The following is a 16755-nucleotide window of genomic DNA, read 5'->3' as shown; positions in this document are numbered from 1 at the left end:
CGGCACGTGTGCGACTGGTATTTACCGTTTCTATGCGTTGGAAATGCATATTTATGTGAAGCAATCACCTTGTTTGCTAATGTAATGCATTTAGGAGGGTGTAAATGTTTCTTACACGGTCGTACTGTGTAAGAAACATTCCGTCTGTAAAAGCGCCAGGTGTGTGTCGCAGACCATTGTTGCGAAACCGGCATGTTGCATGGAGCTGATTTTAATTCCACTGCCTTGAAATTTACCAACAGTGTCTCCGTAAGTGGCGTTTTATGAGGTGGTCATGCTACGACTATACACCACGATGTAAATCGGTTTCGCGTGTGCGTGTGTGTGCTTACATAATATAGCAGAGCCTTCATACCTGACAGCATGCCAGTTACGCTTTCCAGCATCATACCTATGATATTACTCACTACCCTGGACAAGCGGATGTGGCATAAATTTCACAAACACTCCGCGACAGAAGTGCGATAGATAATCCAAAATTATAGTGGGGAATCAGCATGCGACGAAAATTTAATGCTGGGTCCTGTCGACGGGAAGAGAGCGCTCTCAATATTCACCTGTTACATTTATCCCCCGCGATCAGCTCGGAGACGGGCCTGTAGAGTAATCCGCGCCCGCGATTAAACTCTTCTTAGGATGTCGTCCTATAACGCAGGGAACGTGCCAAATGTAGCACAAACTGAAATTAGAGGGTCTTATCAGATACCACACTGTTCCACCGACACATTATATCCCTTGTGAACTGCCTACACAGTATTCTTCACAAAATGCATCCTCCGAGTGATCAGCCGTTCGTTGAAGTCGAAAAACAAAAGGAAAGTGAATGCGTAGCTTGTGTGCGTGATTGCTAAAACGTTCATTCCTTGATTTCGCTCTGCATTTGAACACAATATCTAGGCGTCCGCTTCCAAGTCCCCCCATAGCTCTTGAAAAATAGCAGTGCATTCCGCATGTAGTTAGCCTGAACTAGATTAAGTTTAGTTGAACGTCTTGAGCATTTCCGAAGCTAAGCTGGGTTTTTTCATTACCGTAGGAGCCATTCCATATTTTCTGCGCTTGAAGACCAGTTATTTTTCCGCGGTTTCATTAACGTACCTTTGCTGTTGCTATAAAGCGTGAGTGGGCACATATTTAGCGAGGCACTGCCTTTAAATTATATTCCCCGTTGCTTATATTCCCCGTAAAAGACACACGCAGATTTTCGGTAACCACATGCTAGAAACATATTTTTGTCCGACGTGCGTATTCGACACTAAGCCGCATTTATTGTCCCCGCTGCAAGACCAGTGTTGAACGTAACGGCGTTCGAAGGAACGGATTTCCTCGAACTAGTTCCTTTTTGGAGCAACGGAGGAACGCCAGCGTTCGATTAAGGATCGGTGGAACTCTAACGGCAGGTACGGCGTTCCTTCTGCAAACGTTACATTGCTAGGATTTGGCTGTTTTTGATACAAGGCTCCAGTATAAAAATCCCTGATTCGCTACTGCATTTCTCTTCCTACAAGCTGGCCGTTCAGCAGAACGTGCTTCCTCGAAAGTGTGAGACGGAAGAGTAATCATGCATGGGTCTAGGACATTTCGGTGCAGGACGTTTCGGAACGAACAATTCGGCGCACGAACATTTCGGTACACCGACATTTCAGTGCATGGAGATATCGGTGCACAAGCACATCGGTGCAGGATATTTCGGTGCGCAAACCTTTCGGCGACCGAATTATGGGTGCCACGCTTGTTTGAAACCACGACTGTGTTTGAAACACCCGTTATATTTTTGTTTCCGCATAACGTAATGATGAACCATATTCTAGCACAGTGACTGCACCTTTACATTGATGCCTTTTTTTATTTTTACCAGTTATTTTTAGATGTTAAACATTTGTACATTTTTGTTCACTACCTTGTTGAGAACGCTTGTTATGCAGCCACGACACTGGCCAACCGAAGTAAACGACATCGCCGCTTACATGACGATGTTTGTCGCGCATAGCCCACCTTGCACTAATGATTACTGTCAACAGTTGTAAGGCAGGTGATCCTAAAGTAAGCCAGGTGCCAATCCGGTCAAAAACAGAGCAAGTTTGGAGAGGAGCCTTGGAGAAGTATCGTAATTCCATCTAGGCAGGTAGATGGTATACAAGGCACCGATAACCCTCGTTTCGTCACTTGCAGCAGCATTAGTGGACATACTAACTTTCGCTTCATGGCCTTTCCTGAATACGTCATCACTGGCTTCATGAAAGACAATTTACAGGCGAATCAAAATTTTAAACTACAATGTTGTTTCTCAGTGATTAAAGCATCATTTGCTGCCATACAAACGCTGGGCGCACTGCAAAATACGAAATCCTTCGAAAAAGAAACAATCTTTATTCTGTCTTAATGGCCCCATTAACGAATCGTACTGCATTGCAAAAACAAACCGTAATTTAACGGACAAATTACGGACGAGATGGCCGTAATAAAACAGAGCCGTGTTCCATTTGATGCAGAACAAAGAAAACATCTGTAATTTAACGGAAGAGCGTAATCTAAAACCGTAATCTTTATTCTGTGTTCATGGCCCCATTAAAAAAAACGTACTGTAATTCCAAATCAGTTGAAGAAAATGAGGCTGCAACAGGTCGAGACAATTCTGTTTGCCACATTCAACACTGACACAACAACACTGCTGCATGTGACAACCGCAACACAAAGGTTTACCGTTTTTCTCGATTAGGCATTGATAGAGGAAACGCAATCGAGCTGAGCAAAGCATGGAACATGTCTTCAGTATTGCTTTAATGAGCGACAGTGCTTTGCAAAAAAACAGCCACCTTTCGTATTTTGTTTGTTGGACAACGCTTTTGACTCTTTTTACTGTACACACCATGAACTATCACTTTTGTTCTAGTGGTATGTGGCTGGTTAAGGCAAATTTATTGCAGATATTTCTGTTTTAAAGAGCCTACTGTTGGAACTTTTGAGAAAGACGAGAATGAAGCTGCTACTGTGCTCCACAGAACGTACCCGGAAGAAGAAGAAGACGACTAGGAGAGGCGACGAGATAGCTTGGCATTAAACAGTACTTTGTACATATTGTAAATATATTTGCTTTTCTTCGAGGGGGGCCTCGTCCGTTACCCACCCTGGATGTTCTTCCACCTGGTGCCGAAATCCGGGATGTTTAGCGACACGACGCGGCGAGCCAAGGAGTTATTGGCTCACAATTAATCAACTGCAATGTCCACACCGAAGCAAGGAGGAGGCGTCGAGGTAAGGGAACCGGCTTTGTATTGTTCAGAAAAACCTCCTCGAATTCAACCGGGAGCTCATTACCGAAATAACGCCAACTCTCGAGAAAACCAAGAACGGCGAGACGGCTATTTCGTCAGCCAGGCTGCAGCACAGTGCCGGCCGACTAGCCGCAATCAGCGAGAAGCTGGATGCCCATGCATGCGGAACCACAATCGACGGCCAACACCGCGACGCTTTAGAGTCGGTGAAAGAAGCGCACACCATTATCGCCTTACCGGAAATAAGAATTCAGGAACGAAAGGAGAATGCACCACCAAATAAAACTGTGAGAGAAGAGCAATACCGACCTGAAGGTGGATCGATTAGTACCAGCGAATGTACTCAACTTGGGGAAGCGACTGGAATCTACCGCATGCAAACTACTACAATGTGATGGATGGGTATAACAGTAATAAGCAATGGGCCACAAGAATATCCACACATGACTATATCGCCAGCTCGAACAATGACCCAGACATCTATGAGTGGCCACTCAAGTGAGAAGGCTTTTTGTGAGACCACTGTGCACATCTCGCTTAGATTTGAGCACACCTGGATGGCGGAAGCTCCACAGCAGGAATGGGATTCAGGCCTTTTATTGTCCCCCAAATCTATAACAATCACATTTACACCAGAAGATGACATTTTGGACTACGCGCCAGCTTCGCAAGGTGTTACAAGCGTGGTCTACGCCGTTGAAGTCTGAGAACTCCACTGAGGCTTCAAGGCATCGTACACACATTATGCGAAAGGACCTTCATGAGGGGGCAAATGTGGCGCTACATGAAGATGGGCTTATCGAAACAGTTGAGATAAGTTCTACGGACGACAACGAAGATTTGGCACTACGAGGCAATCCTGACCGTGTGACCAAGACACGTGTCTGCATGGGAGGTGCAAACGGCAGAAGATGTAACCACCGCCTACTTACCGATTTACGTAGCACATTTTCCGAGTTTATAAATGAAACTACTCTTACGCCCCAAGGGTACTTTCAGCTACGACGGATGCGGTAAAAGTGCAGCAGCTTCACCTCTACCAAGGAACGGCAGCAAAAAACAAACTGGTTAATATCGCTGCTCGTAAAAAGTGGGCCATTTAACAGGAACCGCAGAACTTCCATTGGCCTAAAACCTACTGTAAAACATGACACATCATGAGGGAAGGAATCAAAGAAGAATGCTGCCCCGGAAATGATGTAGCCGACGATTAACCAGAACTGGTTTAAAATAAAAAAGAAATACAAGAAGTGGTGCCATGGCAGTTTTCGCTGTACACAACGGGAATGCAGAAAAAATACGGGTGGTTCGACGCCCGACATGATGATCATGCACACACATAGACCGAAGGTCAGAAAATAGTCCAAGTCCAGAAGAAAGGAGAAACCGAAGATTAGAAAAAAAGGAAACAAGTCGCCGGCTAGACATGAATGGACCAAACAACATTGCAAGGACTCAGACAGTGCTTTCATCAATTTGTGTAATACCGTATACGAGAACACTTGCCAGGGCAGGCGAATGTTGGAACTTTCGAGAAAGACGAGCATGAGGCTCCTAACGAGCTCAACAGAATTTACCCGGAAGAAGAATAATTCGAATAGGAGAGGTGACGAGATGGCTGTACATTGAACAGATTTCTGTACATAAAATAATTATTTCGTGGGCACAACATCGTTCGCCACAACATGTTCACTGCCCTTATATCGTTCCAGGTTTGTTACCTTATATTGTTCTAAAGAATACCGAAGCAGCAACCGTTTCCTTGTCGCGGTGTCGTGTCGGAGCGACCTGCAGTGCAGTAGCGTTATTTTCCTACTAAGTTACACGCTTGCATGCCACTTGCTGTCTGAGTTCTTGCTATTACTGTCTGGCGACGTAGAGGTCAACCAGAGGCCTCCTAAGTCTGACATCGCCTCACTGGTTGCTGCTGTCAAAAACTGGAAGACTGGAAAGCAGATATTCATGCGGAAGTAGTTCACATCAAGCTGATATCATCACTGCGGAACTGGATCAACATGATAGAATTTAAACAGGCCGAGCCAACGTCCACCACTCAAATAACTGAAACTTCCCAAATCAAACAGGAACTCGTGGTTCTGAAAGCCGCTCACAACTACTCGAATAACCATATCCACCGCAATGATCTTCTTTTCTTAGGCCTGAAGGACTGCGAAAAAGAAGCCTTGATGGAAACAGAAGAAAAGGTACTAGAATTGCGCGCTAACCAGTTAGAACTTAAGCTGAAATCGAATGATATTAAACGGGCTCATCGCCTGGGCAGATATTCCGATAACAAAAAGCCCCCTGTAATCATAAAGCTTGCCCATTTCGAAATAAAAGAAAGCATTCTTGCGGGTGGCCGAAAACTTACGGAAACAGATTTTACCACTAGAGAAGACTTTGATGCGGCAACACGACTCGGGCGTGCTAAACTAATCAAAATTATTTGTCTTAAAACGCGCGCCTTCAAACTGCAACTTGATAAGCTCCTCGCTGGCTCAAAGTGTTATTCTTATGACCGTTTCACATACAGTCCTCGAAAGGTCTAATCAACGTACACTTTTGTCTTCACCAGAACGTTGTGCAGCTGATGACCAATGACATTTTAAGATATATCTTTCACCGCCCCTGTTCCTCAAGTTGACCCCATCTTATATGACCCTTAATACGGCCTTTGCTAACATGCGCAGTAATATTCCAAAACCCTACACCGTTTACAGCTTCATTGAAGAAGTCTCAGAGGATATAATCATTTTAACAGAAACTGTGCTCCAGGAGGAGATAAATGATTACGAATTATTTCCCGACAATCTCAATTTGACACTTTATGGCCGTGACCGCACCAATCGACGTGGTGGCGGGGTTCTAATTGATGTAAACAATGCTTTCTCTTATTCCCTCATCTTTTATGACGGCGACTTGAAACAAGCATGAGTGCTCATGTACAACACCAATGTGAAGTCAGTTTTTGGCATCTGTTACAACCCACCAGATCACCCCACCTCTTTCTGTACCTGTCCGCGTTCTTCACTTAGTTGCGTGAGAGAAACGTATCCAGAAGCACCTATTCCTCTGTACGGGGATTTTCACTTTCAGGAAATCCACAGTTCTTTGCACAGCGAATCAAAAAAGTTTATAAACTTCCTTTTGGACTTTAACCTAATCAAATGATAACGTCGCCTACAAGAAGAGGTAATACGCTAGACCTACTGCTAACACCGTGCCCTGATAACGTCAAAAGCGTTGCGGTTCTTGGAGGCTTGACCGACCACAATGTTATCCATATGTATATTTCACTGCCCCTCAATAAAAAATTCCCCGCATTTCCCCGAGGGGAAGAATGTGAAAGTGCGAATGCACGAGTTGAATTTGCGCGGCGTTAATCTGCGACTACAGGAAAGGCAATTTTCAGTCAAATAACCAGGAGCGAGAGCATTTCTTTCAAGACTTTCCAAAATTCCTACCTAAACGGCTCTGTCAATGCAAAATGGGAAATCTATGAAAATGTCATGCTAAATTCAAAAAGGGAAATACGTGCCCAACATTCTGGCCAACACTGATTCCAACAAGCCTTGGTTTATTAAATATTTAAAACCACTCCTCAACAGTAAGAACCGTCTGTGCAAACTAGCACACCGAAGTAATCCTTCCGAGGCCTGCCACAGGTACCACTTATGTTCTAAACAGTACATACAGGAGTTAGGTAAAGCTACAGCGAAATTCTTCTCAGAGACCGGTTAAATGATCTTCAATGTAACCCCAACAAGTTTTTTCGCAGGATTAGCATTAAGCGTGGCTCTAATCTAATAGAACACACAGACCAAGCCAATGAGCCTATAAATAACGATAACTGTGCAGGTGCCTAAAATGACTACTTTTGTTCCCCTTTTTTCTTCTGGTAACCCAGGCAGCACGAGCATATGCGGCCAATCTTTGCCCAAAGAACATTCGCCAGCCCTTTTCCTGCCGGCCAATCTTGGGCCAACGTGTTTTACCCTTAGTCCAAAATGGTCCTTGGCCGTGTAAGGCTGGAGCTTGGCTGTCATTCATTGGCCGATCTGCTTTGGCCGCTAATATCATTGGCTGACCGACCATTGGCCGAATACGTATGGCCTACAATTGGCCAAAAAAGTATGGCCTACCATTGGCCAGATTCAGATTATTCTATGCAGGCCAGAGGAAGCCCGCACAGGGCTGCTGCCATGCATTCCCTACAGCACGCCGTTAATGGCACAGGTGTTAGAAAAATGAAACACAAACCAAAGTCAGTTTTATGTATTTATTTGTCCTTACGCAATGCATGCCATTTCTTTTTGTTGGCTTTCAGTGCACCTAGATGGCAATCGCAAAGTGTATGTATCAATCTCTTCATAATCAGCATGATTGAGCGTCGTGCTTGTTCATATGCCTTTCGTCTTTCCTTGCAATGTTTTCCCATGAATTCTTCGTAATGGCTGCCCCAATTTCCTTGTCGACTTCTTGGTCTTGCTTTGATGGTCCTGTGAATGAAAATGAAATAATTATAAAACAAACAAATGAAATCAAAGCCTTTGGATTGGATTGGGAAAACTTCTTTGGGGCCTGCGAATGAAGTCCTACCGCTAGGTCTTCATGACTTGGCCGGAGTCGTCACCGCAGATGTAGCCAACCCGGCTAGCGGTCCTCCGCTCCCCGTCACCGGGTCGCCGGGGTCCTCCTGCCTGGCCAGCGCCCCGATGACTCGCTGGACAGCCTGGAGTTGAAGAGTTTGGTCTTCAGTCCGCACCGCCTCCTCGAAGGCAGGTGGCATCGTTCTTGTGTTTGATTCGTCCAGGTACGCGAGGCAATCCCACATGATGTGCTCGAGTCTTGCTGGAGCTTTGCGACACACCCGATAGGTGGCATCAGGGTATGTCTCCGGGTACATCTTGTGCTTTAGGTAGAGGCTCGGGACCGTCTTTGTTTGGAGTTGCCTATAGATGACCGCCTGCTCCCTGCTCAATCCTTTGCAGGGCGGTGGGAGCATGCGTGTGGCAAATCGATAGGCCTGAGTAATTTCTTTGTAGGTAGTCATTCGGTCTCGTGTGCTGTGCCACAAATGCTCTCCCCCACTTTGCCCGGCCCGGTTAGTGAGTTCGCGCGCACGAGCTTGTGCGGTTTTATTGTGGTTCTGAGCACGTGCCGACACAGCACTTGCGTGTGCTGGGAACCGCTTGATTCTCATCTTCCCCGTGAGGCTTGGTTGTCTTCGCAGTAGTTTCTCCGTTACAGGGGAAACCATGCCTTTGAAGAAGTTTCTGACAGCTTGCCTGGAATCACTCAGGACCGTTGTGCAGCCTGGATCTTTTAGGGCAAGCGTGATCGCCACCTCCTCTGCTTCCACGGGTCTCCCGCTTGCAATGCTGGCCGCCGCTCGGAGGTTGCCCTCGGCGTCGACCACCGTAACCACAAAGCCACGTTCGTTGCAGTATTCTGCTGCATCAACGTAGCGGGCTCCAGCGTCCCCGGCGTGGAGCTCCGCCAGCGCCTTGGCCCGTGGTCGCCGCCTGCCCTCGTTGTACTCCGGGTGCATGTTGCGGGGGGCTGCATCCACCTGGATTTTTTCCCTGGTGTCGCCTCGTAGCTGCGTCTTGGTTCCCTGCTGTTCATCGTAGTTGTATCCCAGATTGTCCAGGATTCTTCTGCCCGCTTTGGTTCTGGTTAGCCTCTCTAGCTGCGCCACCCGTTGGGCCTCGATGACTTCGTCGAAGGTGTTGTGTACGCCCAGGATTAGCAGTCGCTCGGTACTTGTAGACTCGGGTAGTCCGATTGCCGTCTTATACGCACTTCGAATGAGCGATTCCAGCTTTTTCTTCTCATTTGTTTTCCAGTTGTGAAACGCCGCCACGTATGTTATGTGCCTCATTACGAATGACTGCACTAGTCGTATGAGATTCTCCTCGCGCAGCCCCCTCTTGCTGTTGGAAACTCGTTTCATGAGCCGAATGGCGCTGGCCGCCTGGCCTGCGATCTTCGCCATTGTTCCCCCATTGTTGCCCTTCTCGTTGAGAAGCATGCCCACTACTCTGATGTTGGATACCCTGGAGATCAGCGACCCGTCCTGCGTGTAGATCGTAATCTCGTCTCGTTCTCTTCATTGCTTACGCTGACTGTCTGTGGGCTTGTACAAAAGCAGCTCATACTTACTCGGTGAGCATCTCAGGCCAGTGCCCTCGAGGCTCTCCTCGACGGTCCACACTGCTTTCTGCAGGACCTCTTCCACTTGTGCGTCGCTACCTCCCTTGACCCACAGGGTGATATCGTCGGCATATATCGTATGCTCAACGTTCTGCACATCTGCGAGCTGGTGGGTGACCCTGATCATTACCAGGTTGAACAGGAGCAGCGAAATCACTGACCCTTGAGGCGTGCCTCGGCTTCCGATCTCCTTGGCTTTCGTCTCGACATCTGCGGCCATGAGCACCACCGTTCGCCCCGTCAGGAAGCTCTTTATATAGTCGTAAGACGTTTTACCCATGTCCAACCTCGAAAGTTGCTCGAGTATTGCCGAGTGGTTAACGTTATCAAAAGCTCCTTGTAGGTCGAGCCCCAATACAGCCCTGGTGTCTCGGGTGTCCCTGTCGATGGTTAGGTGTCTCAACTGCAGCATGGCGTCTTGTGTGCAGAGATCCCGTCGGAATCCAATCATCGTAGCGGGGTAGAGGTTGTTGTCTTCGAGGTAATCTTGGCACCATGCCATCAGGACGTGCTCGAACACCTTGCCCACACAGGATGTCAGTGAGATTGGTCGGAGGTTGTCTATATTTGGTGATTTGCCCGGCTTGGGGATCAGGATCATCCGTGAGCTCTTCCATTCTTTCGGCACGATTCCCGTACTCCAACACTCATTGTAATATCTGGTCAGCGCTACTATCGACGTTTCGTCCAAGTTCCGGAGCGCCCTATTGGGCACCCTGTCTTGTCCCGGCGCCGACCTGCTGTTAAGCTCTTGCACTGCCACTCGTATTTCCGCCACACTGATTTCTCTGTCTAATTTCTCGTTCGTTCTGCCTCGATAGTTGCCGTGCGTGACCTTCGGCGAGTCGGAGATGTACTTATCGAGTTCTTGCTGCGCCACCGCCGTCGCTCCCTTTTCTTTGATTTCCCGATGCATAATTTTCGCTAGTCTGCCAGGTTGGTGAGATTTTGTCTTGGTTTCGTTCAAGAGGTGACGAAACAGATTCCAAGTATTTCTATTATGCATTTGGCCGTCTGCGGCATTGCGAATTTCATTTCATTTTTGGTCGCTGAGCACGCGGCTGTGCTCCTCAAATTTGGGATTGAGTTCAGCCACCTTTTTGCGCAGTCTCCTGTTAAGTCTTTGCTTTTTCCATCGTTCTTGAATATAGCGCTTGGCCTCACGAAGGTAGGCTGGCCGGCTCTCGACGCCGTGTATCCTGTCGTCGTCCGTTGTAATCTCCTTCGTGACACCCTTGACGTCACAAGTGACTCTCTCCGTCCTGGCGCTTATGTCCGTGATTACTTCCTCTGCTCGTTCGGCACTCTGCGTCCGGAATGCTTCCCAGTCGACCCAGTGGTGCTTTCGTATTTGTGGCGTTTGTGTCTTTAATCTGATCCCGGTCTCTACTACAGCGTGATCGCTACCTAGGTCCGTCCCGGTATTCCTCCACGTGACCTCTTCCTCCGCAATGATCTTAACGAAGGTCAGGTCAGGCGTTGTGTCCCGGGACACGGAGTTTCCGGTTCTCGTTGGATTGGTCGGGTCCGTGACTAGGATATATTCGTTGTCGGCCGTGTCCTCCGCCAGATGCTTGCCCTTCGCGTTGCCTCTTATATAACCCCAAGACTGGTCTGCCGCGTTGAAATCGCCACACACGAGCAGTTTGGCCCCTTTTGCTTCCGCGCTGGCCTTTCTGAAGAGTGACCGGAAAAGTTGTTTGCGTTTGCTCGGGTTACTATAGATATTCTGCACATAGATGCTCTCCTTCTTTTTGGCCTTTTTTCCGATCACAACCTCCACGAAAACATGGTCGGTTGCGACGTTCTTGAGGTCTATTTCTAATTCGGTGTGTGTCTTCTATGTCATGACGCATAGGCCTCTGCTATCCTTTTTTGTCGACCAAATTGTCCTGTATCCATGTAAAGGCTGGGTCTTCGATAACGTCTCCGGCAGTAGAAGTATATCTGGTTCTTGTTCACTGTTCTCAATAAACTGTTGTAGAACTGTCGATTTCCTCTCGAGGCCGCGACAGTTCCATTGCCACACAATCACTGCTGTACCTGGATTCATTGTTGTTCCGTATGTACTCCCTGCGACAATCAGGTATTGCAGCGCTGTCTCTATCTTGAGAAATGTTTCGCGGTAGATTTTGCTTTGCTCCGTGATGGCCATCTGGATTGTCTCGAACATCCGGTGTACTCGCACTTCAATGCTTTTCAGAGCCACCGCCAACTCGTCTGTCCGGGCCTCGCTGCTGGTGATTTCTATCGCGCCGTGCGTCGCCGTTATGCGTTTCTTGATGGCCGGTTCTTTGTCTTCTTGCTCAGTGTTCATTTCTTCCGTCTGCGGCGGCGATGGAGGAGTGTCAGGGGAGCTTGGTAGCACGTTCTCGGAGCGCTGCATGCTTTCCAGCGCCGTTCATAGTTCTTCCAGCGCCTAGCCCAGCTCCTTGTTTTCGTTGCGAAGGGCCGCCATGGTGTCACTTTCTTCTTGTTTCTTGGAACGCTGTCCTCTGGTCACCTTCTCACAGCTCCTCGCGGCTACTCTCTTGGCTCTGTCCGCCCAGCTCATGCGCTCGCGCGACGGCGTCCGTCCCCGCCTTGTGGCGCTGGGGCTCCTGCTCTTGTTGCGCGGTATACTCTCCTTCGAAGGTGACCGTCCCCTCGACTCTGAGCTTTCTCGGGACAATGTTCTTTTTATCCTGTTGCTTGCCGGCTGCAGTGTAGGATAATCTAGGGCCAGTGACAGCTGTTGCTGCTCCCTTTCTTCTTCGGCTACAATGCGCCGCTCCCATTGTCTCCATCGTACTACGTGCGGCGTCTTGAACCGCACCTTGCACGCTGTGTTGCCGGTCACGTGGTCGCCCGCGCATAGCTTGCACCTGGGCGTGCACGGGTGATCTGCCTCTGAATTTGGCTTATCGCAGGCCGGGCACCTTCGCTCGTTGGGGTTGGGACACACGGCTCTTCGGTGGCCTACGCGGCCGTATTGTTTGCATACATCAATTTTTTCGCGGTAGAGCGAGCATTTTAGAAGTACCGACTCGTACCTGACGTAATTAGACACCCTTGTGCCGTCGAAGACGACCGTGACCACCGTTGTTGTACCAATTCTTTTGGCACCGAGCGCAAAAGGGTTGTTGCGGTTGACTATCTTGGCGTGGATCTCCTCTGGGGTCTCGCTAAGTGGTATTCCCCTGATTACGCCTTTAGCAATGTCGTGTGGGGTGGTGATGTACGTCCACACTTCGTAATGCTGACCTCTTATCGTAAGCTCTTTGATTTGGTTGTACCGGTTCGCCCGTTCGTCGTCAGTCGTGCAAATGGCAATGATATTCTGTTGCGCGTTGACGCACAAAATGACGTCGGTTTTTGCCTCGCAGGTGGATTTTGCCGCCACGTGAACTGCCGCAGCAACTTCTACTAGGCCTAACTTGGCCACGTTAAGTCCACCGCTCGGTCTCATTACAATCTTGATGTTGTCCCTCGGTAGCGCAGGTATTCTTGCCGCTTTGATGGCCGTTGACCTCGTTCGCCTTGCTGGTATAGCTTCCTTTTTTGCCGTTATCCCTTTTCCTGCCTCACTCACTACGCGACTTCACGTTGTTGCTGCTGCCTACGAGCGAGTCGACTGGTCGTGATCTCCTTCCATCCTGCCGTATTCATTTCCTCGGGCGAGATGTCGTTGTCCTCTACTTGTACAGTAATTTTGCCAGAATTGCTGGTAGATGGAAGTGCTACCTGCATCTCTTCCACTTCTTCGAAATTCTGGGATTCCGCCATCCCCAGCCGTAACGGCGCTAGGCCGAACCTTGGATGTGACTCGCCTAGGCTTAGCGGCCTCTTGCTGTCTGTTGATTTCAAAGGCCAATGATTCGATGAAGAAAACACTTGCCTGCCAACTCCCCCGGACTTTTTTGGGGCCCTTGAATTTCAACCCCATCACCATTGTACGAATGGCGTGTTAAATTTACCGAAAATTGGCCGCCACAGCACAGAGGTTTTTTTTTCTAAATGATGCGAGCACGTTGTTTTGAAAAAAAAAAGCAGTGGCCGCCACAACACAGCGGTTGTTTTTTATGATGCGTGCACGTTGGTTTTTGCTGCTGTGACAGTTACGGTGCTGCGAATGAGTACTCACCACCTTACTAATACAACATTGTAAACATAATGTAAAGTACCACTAAGTGCAACTAGGTGCTGCTAGAATGGTGTTTAGGGTTTAGAAAAGCTGCCCAATGCACGTGCTCACCAGACTACTCACTAACAGTGTTAAAATAGGTAGAACGGCTGGGTCTATCGGTTGTAGCTAACGTTGAACGCATAATATCGGCCGCAAGCACTGATGCAAGTCAGGTGGAGAGTGTGGGGACACATGCGCTATAATGGCAGTGCCCATTGAGGTGGCTGTGCATGCGTAAATGTGTGCATTACTTATAAAGAGTCACTCAACTGAACATTGTCTTCAGCACATGCATTCTGAGAAGTTTTGAAAGCATGCGAATCCCGCAATTGCTACCGTAAACGTTCGACCCAGTGCTCTCCTGCAAGCAAGTGGGGATGACCGGCAAAGTTGGAAGGGAGGGCTATCCGAAAACACCAAAATTCAAGATATCAGCAATGATCTCTCACCAGGAAAAAATACAAGATGCACATACACCTAACATTTCACCAATGTTAGTCACCATTTTCAAAACCACTGAGACAGTTTCACCGAGTCGGTTTCAAAGGAAAATTCGCAGAATTCCGCTTGAAGTCCACCCCAGTATTCCCATGCCCTGACAGTAAACCATGCAGCCTGCCTTCCTCAGAACCATCCAGTGCATTCCTTATAACACATCCACCAAAGGACCGTAGAAGAGCATCTTTGGGTACAATGGTCCATGCCTGGGCAACAAATTCAAGCAGATGATTCCGCCAAAATAAACCGACACGACGAAAAGAAAAGTGACAAATCGCGCGTAGTTATCGGGCTATCAGTCTGCTAACCACGATTGAATTGGATTATGGACTGGGTGTGGCACAACAGTGTTGCCCGGGTGTGGTGGATTTCAGGGTGTGGGCAGTGTGTAGCGAAAGCGGAAGGGCCCTATCCCAGAAGGGTGCAGAAATTTGAAATTAGCAGTACATTTAGGGCGACCCCTGCACGGGTGGGGGAGCTGCTGATTTTTTCGGTAGGTACCTCCACAAATAAAGAGGTTTCGCGCTCTCCGCAACACGAACCAGGAGTATTGTATCTGATGATGAAATAAGAAATCAGCTTAAAATAAACACCCTTACCCTATCTGATGTCAGTTTCCAGTGTTGGTAATTTCTGAAATGCTAACCCAAAAATATAACCTATCCCCAATCACTGCGGACTCCCCAGTTTTCATGTTGTTAAGTTCGCAGGTGTAAATAAGCACAGCCTAAGCAGTTGCACTGTATTGTGCATGTAGTTTCTCTTGAAATTCGCCCCCTCCTTGCTGCAACGTGCCAACGCTGCTGTAGGTGTAACATAACAACAACCAATTAATATGAAACAAGCACAAAAATCATAGGCGTGCTGTCTATTACTTCATTAAATGTGTAAAACTATGCCAGCAAAGGTTTAGCCGTGAAAGTTTGATTGATTGTAGGGTTTAACGGGCAGGCACAATGCAGGGGATGAGGCACGCCGTATTTGAGGGCTCCAAATTATTTTGACCACCTGGTGATCTTTAACGTGCACCGAAATCTTGTAGACACGGGTGCTTTTGCTTTTAGCCTCCATCAAAAAAGTGGCCACCGCGGACAGGAATTAAACCCGTGTCCTCATGCTCACCAGCACAACGCTTAAGCCGCTGAGCCACCACGGCGCTTTAGTACTGAAAGGTTGGCCTGAGGCAAACCTGAATATAGAAAATACTTGTAAGAGCTTTTCTTCAAACCAACCTGTGAACAACTTTCCTCTTAAACGATCAGCATTACAAAAAGTATGGTGACGTTCGTAGGGGTAGTTATAAATGCACTTTTATAAATGCATGCTTTCTAGGTTCCTCCTGTTCAAAATGAAATCCGCTAAACGAAATGAAATGCAGATATTTGCGTGACAGACCCGCCGCGGTCGCTCAGTGGTTAAGGCGTTGCGCTGCTGAGCACGCGGTCAGGGGTTCGATTTCCTGCCGCAGCGGCCGCTTTTTTGATGGAGGCGAAAAGCAAAAACGCCCATGTGTACGAGATTTCAGCGCACGTTAAAGATCCCCAAATGGTCAAAAGTAATCGGGAGCCCTCCACTATGGCGGGCCTCATCGTCTGCGTTGCGTCCGCGCGTTAAACCCCACAGTTCATCATTGTTGCATGAAAGAAGAATTGGGTTACAATACACCGAAGGTGACTGCTATAGACTCCTCGCTATAGACCAAGCAAGCATAAAGATACGAAACATACCTCATGGATGCTTACAAGGTGAACAACGGAGCATGATACACGCAAGCATTCTTGCTAGAATAGCTGAAAGTGCCCCAGAACACACAAGAATGCCACACTGGAAATTGAAAGTCAGCAGGGTTAGTTAGGGAAAGTTAGCAGGGTAGACTTAAGGTCTACCTTTTCAAACGGTTCAAGGCAGCGTGTTCTTGCATTAAACTGGCGTGTGTATAGGGCCGCCGGTGGACGCTGTATTCAACCTCTTGGTCTTCACTAGCCAAGACAAAGTTTTGCAGACAGGCATGAAATGCCCATGCCTGTCTTTAAATGAACACTGAGGGCCTGTTTACGCAATCATCACCAAATCTGTGAATTTTCTGCCCCCAACTGCTTACCATACCTGCGAATAACCGTACACCTACCAAAACGTGTGGTGCGGCCGGAACCACAGGAATGTACAGCAAGATGGCTCAAAGCTGCAATTAAAGAGTTTTTCCGGTGCTTCTTGAGTTGGGCGTTGTGGCATCTGCCCGTGTGCGCAACGTAGTGTTTGCCGCAAGATGGTGTAGAGTACACCACTCTCTATGCACACGGCACGAAGGGGTGGCAGTGCTTTGTTTCGCATTTGGCAGGCTTTTTAGGGTGACCATTGACGGCTCTGCATAGCCTGAAAGGTCTTTCAGGTGCTAGAAAAAATCTGACTTCGCAGCGGTGTCCTATCTTTCATGATCTTAGACATCTGTTGTACACATGGCTCGACCATGGTTGTTCTTCCGTTGCGAAGCGTCTGTTTCTTATATTCCTTAAATTTCGGCATAGTTTACATTATGTGCGATAAGTACCATGAACAAAAGTACAGCTCCTCTGTGCTTTCAAGTTTCAAACTCGAGGCGGTGCA

Source organism: Haemaphysalis longicornis, unplaced genomic scaffold (assembly GCF_048455015.1).
Source record: "Haemaphysalis longicornis isolate Haplotype H1 unplaced genomic scaffold, Haemaphysalis longicornis Haplotype H1 scaffold_59, whole genome shotgun sequence".
Classification (NCBI taxonomy): domain Eukaryota; kingdom Metazoa; phylum Arthropoda; class Arachnida; order Ixodida; family Ixodidae; genus Haemaphysalis; species Haemaphysalis longicornis.
Note: the sequence above shows the minus strand (reverse complement) of the source record.